This window comes from Piliocolobus tephrosceles, chromosome 6 (assembly GCF_002776525.5).
Source record: "Piliocolobus tephrosceles isolate RC106 chromosome 6, ASM277652v3, whole genome shotgun sequence".
Taxonomy (NCBI): domain Eukaryota; kingdom Metazoa; phylum Chordata; class Mammalia; order Primates; family Cercopithecidae; genus Piliocolobus; species Piliocolobus tephrosceles.
In genome coordinates, this window is record NC_045439.1 from 50292299 (window position 1) to 50306483 (window position 14185).

Here is a 14185-nt window from a genome sequence, read left to right on the forward strand (position 1 = left end):
TTAAGTTATTAGAATAAAAAACTCATAAGAGCCATCTCTATTTATGACAGCTGGAAACTACCTCCCAAGTATGCCCTTGTAATTACATTTAGAGTTGCTTATCTAGGGCACATCAAAGAATTAGATGCAAGTGGTCATTGCACTAATGAAATGCTTATCTTCCTCTGCTCATCATACTGAAGAGCTTTTAGAAATGTCTATTTGGACTCTTCTTCCACTATTAATTAATTGAATGGATATCAGGGCTCCCAAGCTCTATTAAATGAAAAGAGAGACCTAGATTAATTCTGTTTCTATGTAATAAGTATGTTTGAAAGCAGAGAAAACAATTTCTAACATACTCATAAATAGATCCAGATTGAGATGCATGAAAGAATAATACTCCTTCATCCAAAGATACCTATTTTATAAATAAGAAAGCAAAAATAAGGCTTGAGATCTTCTGGTGAACCAAAAATTAAACTTGCATCATTGCTCTTCCATTAAGTATTTTCCATAAATTTAAGATATGTGGGTTATGACAATTCTCCAGATATGCTTGCACTTCATTGTTTGGATTTCGAATGTTTGGGCCTGACAGCTCTTGGTTAAAATCTCTTGTGAGCCAAAAATACTTCTGGCCACCATGCCCATCCCACCCATCCAAATGTTTCTGGCAAATACGCTCAATGGACAAAAGCTAAAATCCCCCAAGAGCTCCTGGCCTGGGGAAACTTTTGCCAATACTTTATTTATCCTTAGTATCAAAAATAAATGCTCGCTTTAAAAAAGAAAGATCACAGCAAGTTTCCCCAGTTGGAGAATACTAGCAAATAAAACAAAACTTTAATGAAAATTGAAAGTGGTTGGACTACAAAAAGACATTCAGATGGAGTGAAAACATTTTAATTATTCAGAGGAACTTTTGACTTCCTATGACCTTTCAGGGTGCCTGGGACCTTGAGGCCAACTTTTGCTTTTCTTAGCCCTGCTTTATGTCTTAAAATTCCAGCTTCCGTTTTTGCCTTGTATCTCAAGCCTCCTCTTCCTGCCCATCAGCCTATTTCTTTATCTAAAAGAAGGCTTCAAGCAACTAGTCTAAGAAAACACTCTGCAGGGATTGCTCTGCATGGGTACTAATTATTTTAAGCCACGTTTGTTTGTTATGTTTTACCTGCTGGGGTGAGCCTCACTTCCCATGCAAGCTGCCACAGGCCAGCTTTTGCTTGGAACCCAAACACATGTTGATTCCACCATGACATGAAGACTCAGTGAGAGGAGCATATTGGGCTGTTTAGTGTTGCCACTGCATTACAAACCAAACATGATGTCAGCTTTCGACAATTTCCTTTGAAGAACTTAGCCGTTGACTGAACGTGGAGGGAAAAATTTATACTCAAGTGAGTAACTTGATGCTGGCTAGAGAGCTGAGAATATCATTGACACGTGAAGAACTTGAATGATGCTGGAGGGCTCTGTGTTTTACTTTCAGAAATTCTCAGGTTGGGTCAAGTGTACAAGATGATTACTACCCAGTCAGGAGGCCAGGAAACCTCATATATACACATGTCTGCAATTTGATAGGGAGACTCCAGGCATAATCTCTACAAATTACTTCTTCAGAACTGTTGTGTGAAATGGCTTTTGTCTACTTTTCTTTAGGGATGATGGACTGAGTGACAAATCAATAATCATGCTGTTCTGTTTGTGGATGACGTCTGTGAAGTAAGTGACTGTGTTGTGATTTTTGAGGGGCTCTGAAACTTCGTTTTGGTTCCAAGTCCCTGCAAAACATCTTCCTTTCTAATCCTGTGAGGCTCTGAAATACTTGACAACTCTCAGGGTTAGAAGGAACTTCTGAGGTCATGTACTTCTACTTTCTTCTCAGGGAAGGGAATCTCCTCTATAACAGTTTCATGCAGGTACCCAGATTTCTTACACTGTAATCATCTAAAAGAGGAGTCATATAAGGATGTCAAATATTCCAAGCAATCGCTGTTACTGTCCTCTAATTTGCTCATGACAGACATTATCAATGAATCTTGATCCTCTTTCCAGTGGAGTCCAGCCCCAGGGCCTTAGAAACCTTTCTCAGACTGTTCTCTATGCTGCTACCATCTATCCTTTAGTGCTGGGCAAGAGAAGAGTTCCATTTTCCACTCCTATTTTAAGGCATCAAGTCCTTCACCTACATCAATTCAATTAGCCATGCATCTAGTAGGACTGGAAAGAAGATTTACAGGACATGTGGATTTTCCTCTCAGTATTTTTTCTGACTAAAGTTTTTGTTTCTGTTTTACATAGTTGTGATATGTATGTACCAATTTTAATTTAACATGAGAAGCATATTTCAATATTATAAGCACTTGATACACATAACGTTAAAGGCATGTATGATATTGCATATAATTTGATTATTATTTACTTAACTATTTCCTCATTTTGAATATTTAGTTTCCTTTGGATTTTTTTCTATTATAAATAATGTTATAAATATGAGGAAATTAAATTTTACATATAGAGACTTTTTTCATATTTGGGATTATTTCCTTAGGCTAGATTATGAGAAGTGGATTTATTTTAAGACTCTTAATAGATGACTCAGCTGTTTTCCAATGGGTTATATCCATTTATACTCCAATCATGTATTAAATTACCTATTTCATCAACCCCTTGCCAATTTCGCATATATCTTAAAATGTATAGGCAACAATTGAAGTTGAAGTTGCTTTTCTGGGATTCTTGACATCTGTGATTTGGTGTGGTGTGCTCATCCCCCTGCGCCGTGCTGCCTTCTGCTAGGGGGCTATCAGGTCTCTGGGGCATTTAGAACCTTTCCCTGATTTTCTAGGAATTGGCCTGTGAATTTCCCTGTTGTTAGGTCAGAGATTACAGTTCTCTTTGCCCTCTGTATAAATTAATAGCTTGATTCTCTGCTTCCAACATCTTCTGTCCTCACCACTAATAGTAAGAACAATTACTACTGCTGCTACAACTACTACTGATTGAGCTGTAGTTCTGTACTGAGTGTGATTCTAAGTACTCCATAGGTAATATTTCATTTAGATCTTACTGCAACTCATTGAAGTAAGTGTTATCATCCCCAGTCCACAAATGAGTATAATTAAGTGAAACTTCGAGAAGCTCAGTAACTTCCCCAAGGATATTCAACTGCTAAGTAGTAGAGCTGAGAACTGAATTGGGGCTCTACCTTATTTCCTGTCCCAGGCTTTAAACCACTCTGTGTCATGCCTCTACATCTCTGAGCTACCCACCTCTAACTCAGTCTGTCCTTTGGCTCTGGAATCAATCCAGTTCTGAGTTAAGGAAAATTAAGGCCCTCTAGCCCAGCATCTGAAATCACTGTTGTTGCTAGACCAGCTCTGATTTTGTGCTCGATTCACACTAAATGGACTGTTACTAAGAAGACACTAGGAGAACTAAGGCTGATGAGAACATTCACTACAAGGCAGCCTTTGCAAACATTGAAAGAAGGTTGTCCCAGGGTGGTAACATAGTTTATGTTTCCTCTCTCAATAGCAAAATCTAGCTACACTTCAGCTTCTGCTTCTACCTTTTTCTTGTGAACAAATCCCCACCTTATTCCCAATTCCAGTGACTATGCTTTTTCCTTAGTCTTGATAACTCCCTAGTAGCTTAGTTCCTGTAAGATCTGCAAAGGAATCATAAGATCTGCCTACTAAATAGTGACAGGAAAGGGGGAGAGGGGAACACAAGTAGAAAAAACCTTGAGAGCTTGTGAATATAAGGTGAAATATAAGGCTACATTCATTCACATGGTGATACTCACCCATGGATCTGGGCTTAATATTATGCCAAGTACTTATGGAGCTAGTCTAAGAGTTTGCTGGGATAGTTCTTTAACACCTGAATTTGAAGATGGCTTCTGAAATCATGTAAAGATATCAGAACTCCCTTGGCGTACAAGAAGGGGTCAGAAAGCTCAAGCGTGTGAGAATGTTAGAATAGATTCATGATGTGTAAACTCACAGCCCATCACCTGACTATATACCCTAGCAGAGTCTAGAGAACACTTTTCATTTTGGTAAAAATAAATGCACTGGTTAGTGGAACAGTCACATCTTTGACATACTTGGTAGTAGCTATATTGTGTAAGCTGAGGCTCAGACTGGGTAATACTGCCATGACATTGAATTCTTTACTGCCAAAAAGGGTTAATGGGACTGGGGAATGGCAGAGACCAAGTGGTAACTCTGAAATGGGTATAATGGATACCCTGGTACTCTGCGCAGATCCGTTGTCCAGGGCCAATGCACCTTGCTATCGAGAATATTGGTTAACAGCCCACAGGTGTGTCTTTCATGGGAAAATGCCTCATACAGTTTGCTAGGCATTGGTCTGAGGCTGATAACTGGATGTGCAAAGGTCTGTCCCCCTTGCCTTAATTTTGTGCAACTCTGAAGTGCCATATTGGTTCTAGAGCTCTCTGTTGAATTAACTGAGGCCTCAGTGACAACCACATTGTAAGTTAGTGTCATCTTCACCAACTCTGCCCTCTTAATTTCCCTCAGGTGCATCTCCTGAAAGCACTCCCAACAGATCTTCCGTATGCAGCTTTTCATCACAGAGTGTGTTTCCAGGGGACACAATAGAAGACAGTTGGTTCCACAAGTGTCCTAAGAACCAGATTCTAATATGAGATTTGGGGGCTGGATGATTCGCCAGCTACCTGGCAATGAGAACACCATCATTGATAACAGGTGAAGTATGGTTAGCCCCCAGCATGCTGTCACAATGCAATTTAAAAACAATTCGCCAGTGGTGAAGTGGGAAGGGAGACGGTGGGTGGGGATGCACTGTCAGGTGTAGTATCTCTGTTGCCTAGAAGGCGTGAGAGAGATTATCCTACGAGGACAATGGAGTTGTGTGGCTACTGTGGAGTATTATTGATTAGTTGAAGAGGAAATGTCAGGCTTGAGCAATTAATGACCAATTCAAAGGAAAATATGAAAGCCAGAGGGCCTGCTGGGTAGCATTTAAGGGGACCCTAATGTCTTACTGCCAAAGCCCAGACAGAAAGGAGGACCAGGTTCAAGACTTAATCATAAAAGCAGTGAAACTTCCAGTCAACATCAGTGTGGAGCCCCATGATTTGAGATGGGACTATCTGGGTGTATGTATATAAAAACCTTGAACTCCCAAATTCCCTGAAACTACTGGATTGACAGAAGGGATCTCTCATTTTTGTGAGAAGATAATGGAACCCCTTTATTGAAGGGCATGATGAAAACTTAGATCATGCAGGCACCTTTAAAGACCAAGCTTATCTCTCTCTTACCTGCCCACCTACCCCACCCCCAACCTCCCTTTCTGTAACCATACCAATATTAAAGATCAAATCTCAGCACAGCACACTGGGAATGTGCTAGGGCAGCTAAGGAAGGAGACTAAATACAGAAGGGAAGATATGGCTTGGAGAGTATACTTGGGATTGGTTCCTGAGGGTGCTAAATCAAGGGGATAGAACACAAAGTTGAAAAATAGATAGTTTATTGAAATGGTAGCAATCTTTTTGTGATTCAGGATTTAATAACCTGTCAAGAACCCCAGAGCTGGTGCTAATGAGAGCTCCTGGAAGCTTCTTGGAAGCTCGATGGCCACACTAAGTGAAGAAGTACCAGAGGTGCCATGGTAGGTAGTGGAGGAAAGAACTGACGGACATAAATAAGGGAGAATGCTGAAATGGATACACTACATAAGTTTAAAAACTCCCACTAACATATTTATGTTACCTTCCACTGGAAGGTAAGGGGCATCAGAATCCTTGAGATACTCAGTGGTGACTATCCTCTTACCCAGCTTGGGTCAGGGATGATGGTGGACATGCTATTACAGAACCAGGCTGTCTGCAAGCAATGCAGTTTTGGTTAGCAGTGCTTAAACATCAGAAGCAAGGGAGGTGCACTTACTGAAATTAGCAGTAAGGCCAGAGTCGTGCCAAGGGAGGTCTAACTTGCAGGAAGCTATGAGATAGCTAAATAGCAGGAGCAGGTGGCACTGTTGCATACAATCGTGCAAGGGAAGAATATGGTTGGTGCTCAGTATAACCACTGGTGTGGCTCTGGATTTTTTTTTTTTTTTTTTCTGAGGTGGGATCTACTCCATCACCCAGGCTGGAGTGCAATGGCATGATCTCAGCGTGATCAGGCGATCCTCCCACTTCAGCCTCCCAAGTAGCTGAGACCACAGGCATGCACCACCATGCCCAGCTAATTTTTTTTATTTTTTGTAGAGATGGTGTGTAGGGGGAGTGGATCCCGATGTTGCCCAGGATGGTCTTGAATTCCTGGGCTCAAGTGATATACCCCCCTTGACTTCCCAAAGTGCTGGATTATAGGCATGAGGCACCTGTCTGACCCTGGCTCTGGATGCTTCTATGCCTAATTTTAATAATAAATAGACAAATACAGTAGTTATAGCCTTAAAGATGAGAGTCAGGATCATCTCACCAGACAACTGCTTAGGCCAGCAGAATTGGTGAGGGGCGAAGTGTGCCTAGATCAACAGAAAGGTGAAGGGAATTCAAAATGGATGATAGAAGAAGGGGATGATGAGTAGTAGTTATGGCCTCCTAATTGCACTCTGTGTCAGGGGAGGAGTAACCTGACATGTATTCAGGGTATGTACATAGGCTCATGGACCATGGAAAATAGTTTGGTTGACTAGTGAGTGGTCCAGAAGGAACAGGACTGGAAGATTGGCAATAGGTTAGTCTGGGTAAGAGGCATGTGAAAACCCTATGGAAGTGGCACAAAGTGTGTATACCTTCAAGTCCTTGTGAATGTCATCCAGAGGGCACCTACCATGGAGGAGGCTCTTCACAAACAGGTGAGGAGTCTACCCATCCAGTAGAGGACAGCTAGCCTTTTCCCCTAGCCATCTTCATGCTTGCTTAGTGGCCCCATGAATTCAGTGGCCATTGTAGAAGGAATTGAAGTTGTACCTGGCCCGGTAACATGGGTCTCTCTCATTAAAGCTCATCTAGCTGCTGCCACTGCTGAGTCCAAACTGCCAGCAATGGAGACAGACACTGAGCCTTCCATCTGCCACTATTCCTCAGAGAAACCAGCCAGCCACTTGGTGGTAGGTTACCTGCATTTGACCTCTTTACCTGGGAGGGGTGGAATTCAGCCTTACTGTAAAGAGTACATACTTTGAATGTTGGTCTGCCTCACCTGCCTGCAGGGCCTCCACTGTCACCATCATCTGATCCATCCTTATCATTTCTCCCATAAATGGCCTTAGGCCAAGTGACCCATTTTCTGGCAAAAGAGATATGAAAATAGACTCATGACCAAAGAATAACGGTGTGCCTCATCACCCAGAAATACAGAATAAAGTGTTACCAGTGTTTCTTTAATCACAGAGTCTGTGATTAAGTGGTAGATGAATCTTTGGAAGGTTCAGCTAAGGTGTGGGTTGAACTGGGGATACTTTGCATGATTGTGGCACTGTCTTCTGGGAAATGGTATATGTATTGAACAATGGGATGGTATATGGTACTTTATCTCCAATAGCTAGAATATATGAGAAGTAAGGGTGGAGGTTAGGGCATTTCCACTAGCACACTTAATGACCCTCTTGTGAAATTTAGTGTTCTTGTTAGCAGAACATGTGATATATACAGCTGTCCCTCAGTTCCTGGATACCCAAGGATACCAGAATCCACAGTGTTCATCCCTTATACAAAATGGCATAGCATTTGTACATAATCTACTCACATCTTCCTGTATACTTTAAGTCATGTCTAGCTTACTTACAATGCCTAATACTACATAAATGTGATGTAAATAATTGTTATACTGTATTTTAAAAATTGTACTATTTCATTGTTGTATTGTTATGTTTTATTGCTTTTTCTGAACACTTTTGAACCACAGTTGGTTGAATCTGCAGATGTGGAACCTGCAGATACAGAGGACTGACTGTATTATATATTATATATAATTTATACATGTAATATGTGTATGTGTATGTTATATATATGTGTGTGTGTGTATATATAATGTATGTATATATATAATGTGTATGTGTGTATATATATATAATGGCCATGCTGTAAAGCATGAATTTGAGACCCTAAAGATTGCAAATATGGCTTTCATTTAAAGCAATGTGTTACGTTTATGCCAATTTAATCTTTAACATTAATAAAAGGCCAATTATACTCTTCAAGAGTAAGATGTTTTACGAGAAAATGACAAAAAGATACATGTAATCATTGCAATGCCAGTTTTACCATCAGATAGAACGTGCAGTAATCCTTTTAGCAAGCTTAAGCTTTTACATATTAATGGCAACATTGGAGAGTGGGAAGATGCCTTTTACAGCATTGCTGAGGTCCTTCCAATGCAGAAATGTCTCTGCTGCTTGGCCTGATTACTAGCATGTGCTGGGGAGAATAACGCTGTTTTGTGGGCTCTTCCCTCCTCACTACTGAGGCCTCGGGTGGTTTTTTAAATGCAATGCTATACAGAGATTAATAATGAGGAGGGGAAAAATTCATTTAGATGTTTGACAACATCTCTGTGACACTCAGTATGGGTCTCATATGGAGTGGATTTGCCCTGCAGAGAAACGCTAGCAATACTTTATTCTTAAACATACGATTAACCAGCTGCCAGAGACAACAGAACATTTAAAACTCCTATTCCAATCGCCAAGTTACCATCTATAGGTCTCAGAGCTACTAAAATGTATTTAAAAGTGAGCCGCAAGACACAACGTGTGTTTCCTTATGTGTAAGACGCAGGGCGTGAACCAGATGAGAGCCTTGAGAATCCCTTTCTGAACTACAGCTTCACTGTGTAAAGGCAAATAAAGTAACAGAGAAAAGCAAGCTGTTGACTCAGGGAAGTGAATAAGAAACAGAATACATCAATGGTAAGTCCAAACACAAATTCTTTTCATGGCGAAACAATTAAGGCTGTTTTCATCATTTCTGAAAGCTGAGCTGAGGAGTCATCTGAAGATATTCGTTCCCGGATATCTGCTAGAGGAAATATCTACCTTTCTTTTAAGCTTGAAAATTACAGAGCAGAAAACTCAACTGTCAATGAAGAGTGGCAAGGATAACTAAATGTGAAAATCTATTTGGCAATGAAAATGAGCAGGGAACGATGCAGATAAATCTCACAATGTTGAGCAAAAGAAAGACACAAAAGAATACACACATACACACCATATGGGCTGGGCACAGTGGCTCCTGCCTGTAATCCCAGAACTTTGGGAGGCTGAGGAGGGTGGATCGCTTGAGCCCATGAGTTCAAGAACAACCTGGGGAACATGGTGAAACCCCATTTCTGCAAAAAATGCAAAGTTAGTTGGGGATGGTGGTGTGCACTTGTAGTTCCAGATACTCAGGAGGCTGAGATGGGAGGATCAGTTGAGCTTGGAAAGTTGAGGCTGCAGTGAGCCATGGTCACCTCACTGCACTCCAGCCTTGGTGACAGAGTGAGACCATGTCTCAAACAAAGAACACAAAAAATACACACATACATATTATATGGGTTACCTTTGGTGGCTCATGCTTGTAATTCCAGCACGTTGAGAGGTCAAAGTGGGTGAATTGCTTTAGCCTAGGAGTTCAAGACCAGCCTGGGCAACACAGCAAGATGTCATCTCTACAAAAAATTTAAAAATTAGCTGGGCCTGGGGGCAGGTGCCCATATTCCCAGCTTCTCAGGAGGCTGAAGTAGGAGGATCACTTGAGGCCAGGAGTTCAAGCTTGCAGTGAGTATGATAGTGTCACTGCACTCCAGCCTGGGCAACAGAGAAAGACCGTCTCAAAAAAATATTTTTTAAGTATACATAAAATATTAAAAAATTTTTTTAACTATACTGGACTATATTGTTTAGAATGGAGACATAAGAGATGGAATTCTAGGGAGAAACGAGAAAATAAGCATCACAGAACTCAGGACGGCACTTGCACGCTTGCTTCTGGATGGTGCAGAAGGCGGTTACCACTGGGGAAGGGCCCCCACTCACATTCTCTTTCTTGACCTGGATGGTGGTTACATGCTGTTTGTTTAATAACTGTTTTATAAATATTATAAATATATTGTGTATATTTTTCTGTATGGGTATTGTTTTCCAATTTAAAAAAAGAGAGGTATAGAGAAAAATATACTTAAAAACAGTGTATTGTGTTACCCAGAACTATCTCATTTTAACATGTTCTTTTAAAAATAAAATAAATGGAGCCAGGCATGGTGGCTCACGCCTGTAATCCTAGCACTTTGGGAGGCCGAGGCAGGCAAATCAGTTGAGATCAGGAGTTTGAGACCAGCCTGGCCAACATGATGAAACTCTGTCTCTACTAAAAATACAAAAATTAGCCAGGCATGGTAGCGACTGCCTGTATTCCCAGCTACTCAAGAGGCTGAGGCAGGAGAATCACTTGAACCTAGGAGGTGGAGGTTGCAGTGAGCTGAGATTGTGCCACTGCACTCCAGTCTGGGTGACAGAGTGAGACTCCATCTCAAACAAACAAACAAACAAACAAAAACCAAACAAAATATAAAGTAAAATAAATGGGATTCTACAGATGCAACGAGTTCTTCTCCATGCATTCGCTTGACCCATCCTCCTTCCCCCTCATTTGAAGCCACTACAGCATGAACTTGGTGTGTAATCTTCCTGTCCTTGTTTTTATAATTTTACTATACATGGATATACATGAATAACTTATTTTCTTGTGGATTTTTGAAATTTACATTAATTCTCTGTGACACATGTATTATTCTGGCAACATGTTTGTGAGACCTACCCATGTTGCACACATCAAAGGGCTCGGCTTCTCTGTGTCTCAGTTTCTTCATCAACAAATGTGATGAAAATAATGGTCTCTACCACACTGAGCTGTTGAGAGGTTGAAATGCGTTAATATTTATGAAGTTTCTTGTACATAGTAAGGGATATATGTGCCTAAGTAAATGGTCTAGCTGACTAACTTCACCTGCTGCATAGGGTGCCATCAAATGAATATTTCCTCATCCATTTCTCCACTGATGAACATTCAGGGGTTTCCAATATTTAGAATTATAAACAAGGCTGTAATTAATAGCTGTATATTCCTTCCTTTTGAAAACATTTGTTTGGCATCTCCTGCAGACCTACAGGGGCAGACATATTTTTTGGCTCTGACTTTGATAAGAATCAGAACCGGAAGGAGCCCCAGACAAGGACCATTTCAAGTGTCCATCACATGCTGAATGTGAGCAGGGCCTCATGTCTTTGAGAGCTCAAGGGCAGTAGTTAAAGCCTGGGGCTTTTAAGGATGAAGCTCAAGAGGACATGCAAACTATCGCAAGGACAGAAAACCAAACACCGCATGTTCTCACTCATAGATGGGAATTGAACAATGAGAACACTTGGACACAGGAAGGGGAACATCACACACCGGGGCCTGTCATGGGGTGGGGGGAGTGGGGAGGGATAGCATTAAGAGATATACCTAATATAAATGACGAGTTAATGGGTGCAGCACACCAACATGGCACATGTATACGTGTGTAATAAACCTGCACGTTGTGCACATGTACTCTAGAACTTAAAGTATAATTAAAAAAAAAAAAAAGGACATGGGGGAGGAAGGGGATCATCAACATATACTGGACACTTAGTCTTAAGTATTTTGTCTACTTTATCTCATTGCTATAGATGGCACATATTGTCTTCATTTCTCAGATGAGAAAATTGAGGCTTGATAAGTTAAAGAATGAGCCGGGTGTGGTGGCTCACGCCTCCCAGCACTTAGGGAGGCAGAGGTAGGAGGATGGCTTGAGCCTAGGCGTTTGAGACCTCCCTAATGTAGCGAGACCTTGTCCTCCACAAAAAGGGGGGTGAAAAGTTAAAGAATGTGATTAAGAACACATGGATTATAAGGGGAGGAGCTGGAATTCAAAATTACTAATGAAAAGTTGAAGGATTTAAGGTCAGGAAAAAAATGGGTTCACAGTCTACCTCAGAGGTAATACATACATTAATTAGCTTCATTTAGCCATCCCACAATGTAGACATATTTGGAAACATCATGTACACCATAAACATATACAATTTATCTTTGTCAAACAAAATAATAGTAAAAATTTAACCCCTCTGCAAGAAAAAAAGAGTAGAACACACATATAAATATCCTGGGTGCATGTCATAAATACAGATGATGAGGATGATGATGACGATGATGGTTAATACAATTTCCACAAGGTGAAAATCTGCATCACAAACAGATTGTGTTTGGCTGCAAAATAAACTTCAAGGAATATTGGCTTAACTAAAAAAAAAAAATAAAAAGCAAAACCAAACAATGGTACAAGTTTACCTCAAAAGGGGGAATAAAAAAGAATAATTGGATCAACCCCAAAGGCCTGCATCTTGTAGCAATCCCAGCCACACTTAGGCTAGGGCCCAGACAGGGCTTCTCTCTCCAGATCATGTTGAGCCTTGATCAGCATCTTTGCCTAACTCTGCCCTTTGCAAAGGCCCAAATGGTTCTGGGGTTTTTAAGAGAATGGGGAGCAAGGGAAGAACTGGGGTGAGAGAACAGAAAGGGATATGATACAGAGATGATTATTGAAAGTTGACAGCTGCCAAACACACTGTGTCCCTGGCAACACCTGTTGAGTGTGCCGCGGTGGTGGGGAGGGTGAGATGAAGAAAGACAGCTGTCTACATGCCAACAGCAGCAGGATGCTGTGCTGGGCTCGTGCTCTGCCAGCAGAAGAGGAGCCAAACTTGCTGGCCCAGATTCAAATGGCTGGGTGTCCACTGAGTTTGCCAGTGAATAAGCCCAGGGAATACATTTGCATTAACACTGCTCAGCCACCTCCCTCGCTCCTGCCTCCCATCCCTCCCCCGCTGCATGCAACATCGTTCTTCTTCCCAGAATGTCATCTTCAGGCTGCTTTTCAGAACCTGTATTTCAGTGAAACATGAGGTTAGGCAGATGCTGTCCTGAATTGCCTCGAAGGAAGCCAGCATCAGTAGTTGAGAGCAAGACAAAAAGCTCCATCTCAGGTTTTTGGCAGTTGGCTAGAAAAATATGCTAGGTAATTTTAATTTTTTTGTGTATGTGAAAAGAAAGAATAGATGGGGTTTTACATTTTATCTCATGCAAACATTATTCTCACCCAGACCCTTCCTTTATTTGAACACCTTAAAATCTGGGGAATTCTCAGCTAAGCTGGGAGAGTTTTACAATGGCAGTGGAATGTTACTGGGAAAGTTTGGTTCTGCCTGCAAAATTGTTTCCTAAGATGGAGAAGTGTCAGATATGTCTAATTTCTTCTTATCTTTTTTCAGGGCTCCAGGGAGACCCTGGAGGAATAAGAAGTCTCATATCTGGATGAGGAAGTTTTTCTTTGCACAGACCACTGTTTGTGATTTGGAAAAGAAATCTCTCTCTATATATATTATAGCATATATCATTTCAGCCACTTCATGCCAGCATGCATTAGAGGTGGCGAGAGAGATAAAGCCTTAAGGAAGAGAGAAGCTTTGTGGATTACTATTCTGATAGCCTTTCTCCCAGAGGTCTTAATGAGTGATTAGGCCTCAAATGATAGAAATTATCCCATTCTTCTTTGTGACCTTCCAACCTTGCCCATGAAAAAACCCCAAAACCAAACAATTACATTTCTTGGAAACGGCTTTCATTTCTATGTTGTCCTTGTGAAAGAAGATAATCAACACTTACTCCTCATTCCTTTCTTTCTCAATGTAAATATTTTTGGAGTAGCTTTTAGTTGAAATAATTAAGTAATGTTAGAAATTGTCAGATAAACAACATGCTTTGAGTAAAATATTTATTTTAGGAATTTACCTTACAAATACACATATATGTATATAAAGACACATGTTGAAGAATATTCACTACAGTATTTTTTTTCAAGTTCACTACCGCAAAAGTCTAAAGAATAACCTATGGCCCATCCATAGAGCATTTTTTTTTTTTTTTTTTTTTTTTTTTGAGATGGAGTCTCGCTCTGTTGCCCAGGCTGGAGTGCAGTGGCCGGATCTCAGCTCACTGCAAGCTCCGCCTCCTGGGTTTACGCCATTCTCCTGCCTCAGCCTCCTGAGTAGCTGGGACTACAGGTGCCTGCCACCTTGCCTGGCTAGTTTTTTGTATTTTTTAGTAGAGACGGGGCATAGAGCATATTTT

The 14185-nt window shown here is 40.9% G+C and overlaps 1 long non-coding RNA gene across 1 annotated transcript; it reads left to right on the forward strand.

The window, feature by feature from the left end:
* Positions 1 to 490: 490 nt before the first annotated feature.
* LOC111554396 lies at positions 491 to 13440 on the forward strand. The gene is made up of 5 exons (XR_002735239.2): positions 491 to 1704; positions 4533 to 4721; positions 6998 to 7104; positions 8768 to 8904; positions 13327 to 13440. It is a non-coding gene; the product is annotated as an uncharacterized LOC111554396 (long non-coding RNA).
* Positions 13441 to 14185: the final 745 nt, after the last annotated feature.